This window comes from Notolabrus celidotus, chromosome 5, assembly GCF_009762535.1.
Source record: "Notolabrus celidotus isolate fNotCel1 chromosome 5, fNotCel1.pri, whole genome shotgun sequence".
NCBI classification, from domain to species: domain Eukaryota; kingdom Metazoa; phylum Chordata; class Actinopteri; order Labriformes; family Labridae; genus Notolabrus; species Notolabrus celidotus.
The window spans coordinates 30,912,818-30,920,937 of record NC_048276.1 but is presented as its reverse complement, the minus strand read 5'-3'; the positions used below and the strand labels follow the sequence as shown (position 1 = coordinate 30,920,937).

The 8,120-nt window shown below is 41.4% G+C and overlaps 1 long non-coding RNA gene across 1 annotated transcript; it reads left to right on the top strand.

Moving 5' to 3' along the window:
• The first annotated feature begins 712 nt into the window (after positions 1 to 712).
• LOC117812437 lies at positions 713 to 3,426 on the top strand. The gene is made up of 3 exons (XR_004631210.1): positions 713 to 759; positions 2,536 to 2,872; positions 3,137 to 3,426. It is a non-coding gene; the product is annotated as an uncharacterized LOC117812437 (long non-coding RNA).
• Positions 3,427 to 8,120: the final 4,694 nt, after the last annotated feature.

The window sequence follows — 8,120 nt, the reverse complement described above, 5'->3', positions numbered from 1 at the left end:
ATGATAACGAGTGCAAAAGTGGTGCTGACCGCCCTATTTTAATGAGGATTTTGCGTGTGCTATTGGCTGTCACCATGTAGAGTTTGAGAGAACAGAGTGGTCTTAAGCGATAAATGAAGTTTGAAGACATGGAGTTAGAGGTTTTAGTGGAGGAGGGAAATAAACACATCGGTGAACTCCAGCAGAGACATCTCAGTGTTAGAAACGCGATTTGGGAGGCCATCTGTGAAAAGGTGAATGATGTGAGAAAAAACAGAAGATCTGCCAATGAAATAAACACATCTACTCTTCTCCAAAACGCAATCAGTGCTTTGATGGAGTTTAGAGAGCAATTTGATGAGGCTTAGTCTGCCACTCTTGCTCTAGAAAAGTTCAGGAAGCGTCACTTGGGTGAAGACAGTCGCCTCACTGTCCCAGGGAGCAACTTTCGGGTGAACGTTTTCAATGCCTGATATCATCATCCAGTAACTGTCCCAAAGATTCACCAGCTTAAATGGAACTGGGAACATGTTTGAGTCAATTCGCCCCAAGACACTGCTGCAAGCACGAGACGAGGAGTTACGCAGAGCTGCCTGGCGCAGCTCAGTGAGCGCTCATTCTCCAAGTTAAAACTAACTAAAAACCCCTTGATGAGCATGATGGGACAGAATAGACTGAGTGGACATATCATGTTATTTATTGAGAATGACAGATCAAAGAAAATGGACATACAGTGCATCGTGGACAAGTCCGCGGAGCTTAAGGCTCGTACAAACAGTGGTGAGTAGGCCGAGTACTTCATATTGATTTTTTGTTTGTATGTGAACTTGTGGGCCGCTGTGCTAATTTTACTAAACTTTATAGCTGTTGATACAGTGACCTACTGTGCTCTCATTAGTTGAAAAAGTTAAAGTGGGTGTCAGAATGATGCGGTGGCTATCCGTGGTGCTGAACTGCTTTGAATTTGTGTTGTTTTATTATTATTATTTTGTTATCTTGGTTTGATTGACTAAAACATTTAGTAATGCTTGTAAGCCCAGCTTTTGCGGGCATGTTGTAAAGCGATGGTACGATGAGCGTTACAGTGACCGCAGCCAAGTGTGTGTAACGCTGTGCCAGTTTGCACCTGCCTTTCAAACGTGCTAAATATAGACGCAAATACAGCGCGCGCTATCTGCTTCAGGTTTGATAGATCACATTGCGTGTGCTAAATGATTACATTTGCATCTCCTCCTCCCAGTATTTTGCGCGTTCTGATGATCTACATGTATTCTGCATATTCATGAAGGCAAACACGCTAAATGATTTGCGAGTCCTATTTTGCTCATTTGACAGACGCAATCCTCGGTGCTCCCGGTTAGTAGGTCAGCTTTGCGCGCACTATCAAGTTTGCACGTGTTTTTATACACGCAAACCTTTAGTAGATTGGGCCCTTAGCCTTTCAGGGTGCTTTAAAGGCCTGCTATCTGCTTAACTTCTCTCTAATATGTTCACAAAAGTCACCATAACACTATCCTGTTAGTTTTTAGATGTAAGCTATGTACTGTGAACTGAAATGAATGAAAATTTTAAGAACTGCACCTTTAACATGCACTGTTTTTTGTTTTTAGCATAAAAGAGAGGGGTTAAAGAAAAACTCCACTTTTTCACTTGATAGAATTCAGAATCATGTTTATTTTTCAGTCATTTTTTCTTTATGTTATAACTTGGGAAGAAATGCAAAATGAAAACCATAGAAAAGATAAGAAGAAAACGGCCCCTCTTCTTTTGGAGTCCAGTGTAGTCAGTCGGCTTTGCCCAGCCCTTTGAAATACAAACAATATTTAAAAAAGCAAAGAGATTCAGAGAGCACTTTCAGTTTGTGACACATATGTCTGCCCATACAGCTAAAATAACAGCTGAGCCAATGACCATCCTATCATGCAATTTCGTGCTTTGGGCTAATTTCCTAATGTCTGCATGCCAACAAGATAAACTAAGATGTGTTGCATTTGGCTCGAGGCTGCACTGGGCTTAAATTTAGGCTTATCAGCTGCCCAACACAGAAATAAAACCATGTCCACATCATCCAGACGGTTGATGACATTTTCCTTACAGCAGAGAAAGTAGAACTTTTAATGATACCCTAGATGCTCATTCATCTATACTGTTGTGTTATTGCAGAAGCCAGAGATAATAATATGGATGTGCAAGGAGAATATTAGACTGGCCTACCACCAATATTCTGTTTTACACCTCTGTCACAGCGATGCAAAAACAATCTGAAGGAAAAATATCATGACTCATAGAAGCCGCGTGCAACTACAGCCTGACACGCCTTTCAATCTTGCACAGACACTCAAAAACTGACAGCTCAGTGACACGTCCACGAACCATATGAACAACAACAATAGAGCAACAATGTCTCATTTTAACACACTGAAGCAGCCGCAGCAAGTGTTAAGCACTTAATGAAGGGCAACACAGCAGGCAGAGAGATGTCTCACCTGAGAAGACTAACTTTTGTCCCAGCAGACCCACGCCAGAGACTAAAAGTTTCAGTGTGTGTCATCACAGGTTTCATGAAAGTGACATTTGAGAGGAGTGATATCAGTGAAGGATGACCCAGGCCTGGAGGACACCATTCAACTTACAGTATGACTCTGGGGTTTAACTTTGTGATGGAAACACCTCTGCAAAATATCAGCACACGCTTCAGGTGCAGCTTAAACAAAACTTCAACAGCTCCAGTTAGAAAAGTCAAGTAGGGATCCTCCAAAGTTGGAGTCTTTTGAGGACAGAGCTCCCTCTTTTTCCTTCTACACAGTTTTTCTGTTGCTGAACTGAGCGGAGGATAAGAGTTTCAGTTTTTTTTTTTCCCTCAAGGAATCATTGTGTCACCAAGTTGGACATTGTAAGCACTTTGTTTTGCTGTTATATAAACTTGGGGTTTGTTAAAAAGCTGTTGGCTACATTCACAAGCTGATGTTTTCTGCTCTTTGCATGGAGCAGCCATACCAGGGTGACCAGGGCTGCAACCATTTAGATACTTATAGATGATCAAGTGTTGAACAAGTCCTAAACCAAGTGCTTAGTTTACATTTGCAAAATAATATAGAGAAAACAAAGAACTGCACAACAAACCTTGAAGCTCTGTGTTCTGCTTTAACTCTTTCAGCAGTTTGAGCTCCAGTAGCTCCTTTGTTGGATCAGACCACACGGGCCAGCCTTTGCTCCTCATGCACCAACAATCCCTGGCCGCCCAGGACCCTGACGTTCGTCCATTTTTCCTGCTTCCAGCACATCAACTTCAAGGACACAATGTTCACTTGCTGCCTCACTGTCAGGTACTATTGTTACAAATAAAGAGTGTTATGTGCTTCACCTGCTAGTAGTCATAACGTTATGGTACATGGCTGTATGTGCTCATGGGTATTAGTTTAGTTTCAGTAGCTCTGGTACTGAACAAGTCCCCTAATAAATAATGCATACATCCTGGTTTCTGGTGGTTCATTCATTTAATCATCATTCCCCAACACATTTATATGCAAGCACGCAAAAACACAGTCTAATTCATGCTGCTGGTCGTACCTAAAGTCTCTAAAAGTAGTATGGGAGGTAGAACCTTCAGTTATCAGACCCCTCTCCTTTGGAATCATGTGCCAGTCAGGGTCCGGGAGGCAGACACCCTCTCTACTTTTAAGAGTCTGCTTCAAACTTTCCTTTTTGATAAAGCTTATAATTAGAGCTGGCTCAGGCTTGGACCAGCTCTTAGTTACTGTATGCTGCTATAGGCTAAGACTGCAGAGTGAACTGGTGCACTGACACAATGCGATCCTATCTCACCCCCTTCCCCCGAACCCCCTCATCACTTACTTTAACTCCCATGTCCCATTGAAAGTTACTAACCACAGACCTCTCTTGAATTACTGACCACCATTGTCTCGTAGGTTGCTGGACTCCAACGGCAACAGCTACCACTGCTGCTACTACTCATCTCATCACTATCATCTCTCTCTCTCTCTCTCTCTCTCTCTCTCTCTCTCTCTCTCTCTCTCTCTCTCTCTCTCTCTCTCTCTTTCGAGGCAGAGGCTGTCTAACATGAGTCTGGTTCTGCTGGAGGTTTCTGCCTGTTATAGGAAGTTTTTCCTCGCCCCTGTAACTAGCTAAATACTGCGAAATGCAATTCTCATGGTGGATAAAGATGAGATAAGACTGAGTCTTATCCTATCTTGATGTTGGGTCTTTGTTAATAATTTAACATAGGGTACGGTCTGTTTGTAAAAGCATCGAGACAAAGTTTGTTGTGATTTGGCGCCGTACAAATAAAGATTGATTGATTGATTGATTGATTGATTGATTGATTGATTGATTGATTGATTGATTGATGCTAATTTCACACACTCCAGTGTGTTATCTGAATATTATCTTCACAACAGTGTTAATAAATCTCTGCGCATGTTTTTTCAGCTAGCACGATCTTTGGCTGTGAGATTCCAGAGCAGGGTTTCATTTTTGTTCATGCATTTGATCCCTTTTTTGTGTTTTGGCCAGACTCCTCTGCCTAGACTGTCATTGATTTTAGCAGAGCACTTTTTAAATCTATAACTCTGCAGGTTGCATGCACAGACACTGAAGCAGCTTTGGTGTGGTGTTTGCAGACAGCAGGTAAAACACTGACGCAACAAATACTGAAGAGAAGAGAGTCAGCAAGCAAAGAGCGAGGCAGCACGGTACAAATCAAAAAAAACTTTTGTTACCTCCTCTCTCATTCTGTTTTTTCCTCTGCAAGCCAGGGAAATAAAAATCACATTTGTTCTCTGTATGTCCAAGTCTTAACGGGTTATATATGATACACCACAGAGCGAGTCATTACACCTTGAGCTTGTTAGACATCTGGCTACGAATTAATTGGTTTCATGAAGTTTGACGCCCACTTGCAGGAGTAAAATCTGCTTGCCATGAAATTTGGATTTTGCCTCTAGAAGTATTTGCAATGGATGGAGACAGAACTGATCACTAGGGAACAAAAGGGAAAGTTAAAGATAAAATGTTGAGTTTTTCTGTTAAATTCATAATGAGCTTTATCAAAATGGGCATGAAGAGTGGTGAAGTGCTTGGTCAGTGCAGGCAGGTTTGTACTTCTGCTTCATGCCTACGCAGCAGGGGCTGACGTGGACATGAGCACTACATACTTGTGTGTCGATGTGTCCCTGTCATGCATCAATACTCCACCGAAACGCTTGAGGGCAGTGTCTGAGGTCGCTCTGATAGTAGGGTCGCCTGTTTCCAGCCCCATTACGATCTCTGTTTACGGTTTTACTGCGATTCAGAAGGTATTATGTTAATTTACAGTGACACATGTTTTTCATCATACAGCTTTGACTACAGGGAAGAATGGAGAGGAGACATCGGTGAAGATGAAATACATGGCTGATGTGCAGGGATCCTGGGAAGTGCTGTGAAAGCGGGAAATACAATGCAGCCGAGCTGACCAATCACAGGGCTTGCAGTTAGTTACATTTTGGAAGAGTAGCGTGTCAACTAGGTGCGTAGGCCTCTGCGTGGGTACAGGAGCTACGCAGACCTACGACACCTAGTCTTTACCTACCCTGACTATAGTAGAGTACATATATGTGCATATAAGGTATTGTACATGTGTGTCTGATGAGGACAGAATCCAAACATCCAGCTGCTCTTACATCATTTAACTCCTGTTACAAAAACTGAGGCTTCTGCAGTGTTAGTGTGTCATGGTGTATGCACATAGTGTTATCAGACTGAAGACAGTTGACAGCTGATTGAGTTTGAACCTAAATGTAACATATGAATCCTTGTACTGTGTGCCCACTGAAATAAACTACCCCCTTTTTTATTTTTCAGTGAGCAAAATAATGAAGTGTATGATTATTTAAATGTTGAAGTATATTTTATTCCTCCTAGGAGAAAGCCGCTCAGCAGTCAGGTGACTTAAAGGACAGAGCAAGAAAGTCATCAGTAAATTAATGTACCCTAACCTAATCTCTGTGAGACTAAGTTGAAAAAGTGCAGACAGTATTGACACATGCAAAAAGTTTGAACCAAACAACTCTAACACCTCAGGTTGAATATTTAATCGTTGAATTTTGTGTTTGAAGCGGAAAACTCTACGATCGACTTTGTGAAGGAACAGACTGTGATGGTTAGACGACTGGGTCAGAGCCTCTTCAAAGCTGCAGCTCTTGTGTTCCCAGCTGTAGAAGTCGAGTCAAATTTCAATGTGATCTTCTTCAATTCCCCTGCAACAGCTGCTGTAAAAGTCAACAGGAATGGTCACTGACATGTTTCACCTTCCACTTCTTTACCATGAATCTGTTTTTGCTCTCTTTGAACTTCTCATTTTGATCAGTAAACAATGAATCATTCAGCCTTGCATTTATCCTAAGTCCTTTCTTCCCCTCGCCATCGAGGAATAAGAATGAGACTTCATTGACACAAGCTTACAGCCGTCTCACAGCAGATTCAGAATTTGTTCTTGGCTTACAAAATAGATGTGGCTGCTTGGGTTTCCATCAGAGACACAAATAAACTTTATTTTCCTCGTCTGCTGGCTGTGGCTCAGCTGCAGAAGAAACCTGAAGGAACAGATGGTTGTTGTTTGGACTCGACTGGATCAGTAAATTCCTACTTCAAATGCTGTCTCTTGATGACATTTCCAGCAAGCCTGAACCACCCTGACATTTTATTTTGGGTGAGTGAAATACGTCAGTGGTGATGTGTCATTACAAAGTTTGGCTCATGGCCATGGAAATACGGTGCATGTCAAGTTTATCAAATCATTCAGCATGTGCAAATTTAAAAGTCTGCAAACCAATTGCGTTGACACAAAAAGTTATCAGATACGTCTCATGGCTGAGATGTTTCTCAATAGATGTTTCTTTTTATAAAATAGTTTCCAATAATGTCACTGAATACAAAGGAACCAAGAATAGAGATATGCTTTACTGCTCTCAAAACAGCGTCTGAAATGATAAAGTTTCCGCTGTCCATCTGACTGCACAGACAGATCCACAAATAACTCTGTCAGAATGTTTTCCAGACAGCTGAAGAGCAGAAACATGACTTACATTCTATAATCCACTTACGTATTTTATCATAATGCATGTAACAAAATCTGTCATGTCACGTGGTTATGAAATAAAAAACCTCTTTTGCTGTTAAATCTGAATTTCTGATCAGACAGACAATCTGACAGTCATGAAGGCATACACATACACATGCCCTCAGGCTTGTATCAGTACAGTTATGCATACAGAGTGTCAAACTGTGTATACATTATTTACATGTTGATAAAAAATGTAATGAGAAACATTAAGCGACTGTCTTTCTCTGCCACTGGTCTCCAGAACAGCTGTGATGCTCCTCTCTTCGATAATCAAAGTCTGCAGAAACACATATATTTCTTTTATTAGTGATGATTGTAGTGGATGGAGCAGTGTGCACTATCTGATATGTCTGCTGAGTGCACTCAAACAACATGAGGCACATCATTTTCAAGCACAAAGTGCAGCCTTATCAGTCCGCCTAGAGGGTCAACATTGTAAGCTCATTCATCATGATGGTCAGCCATCCATCAGAGGCATGGTGTTAGGAAGTAGGCTGCTTTTCTTAGACTCTTATAAAAAATGTGACATTAATTCATACTATCTCTTTGTTTTCAGTTGAGTGACAATGTTTGGAAAGAAAGTCTGAACATATGGAATGAAAGCTAAAATAAGTTCTCTGAATACACCCATTATAATTGTATTGTGTCATTGTAATCAAAGAGACCTGTCAGATGATGAAAGCAGGTATGAGCTCCCCCTGTTAACATTGAACAGGGTGCTACGATAGGATGTTACATTATCACATCTGTGCAGAGGGTCCGATCGTCACTTTTGGATGAAACCAACTCAATAGAGAGGAGGGGTGGGTTCCTTTTTCCTATACGGATTGACTAAACAGCACATGCATTACCCAAGGGGTTGATAACCTATTCTTTAATTAAAATTGCAGCGAAAACATCTTGTGCCTCCCTCGTGGTTGCATTAATAAATCTACGTCTAACCGGAAAAAGTATCACACCTCAGAAACACAAGATGGTGCAGGCCATATAACCGGTACAAAGTTTTAAAGCATCCCAA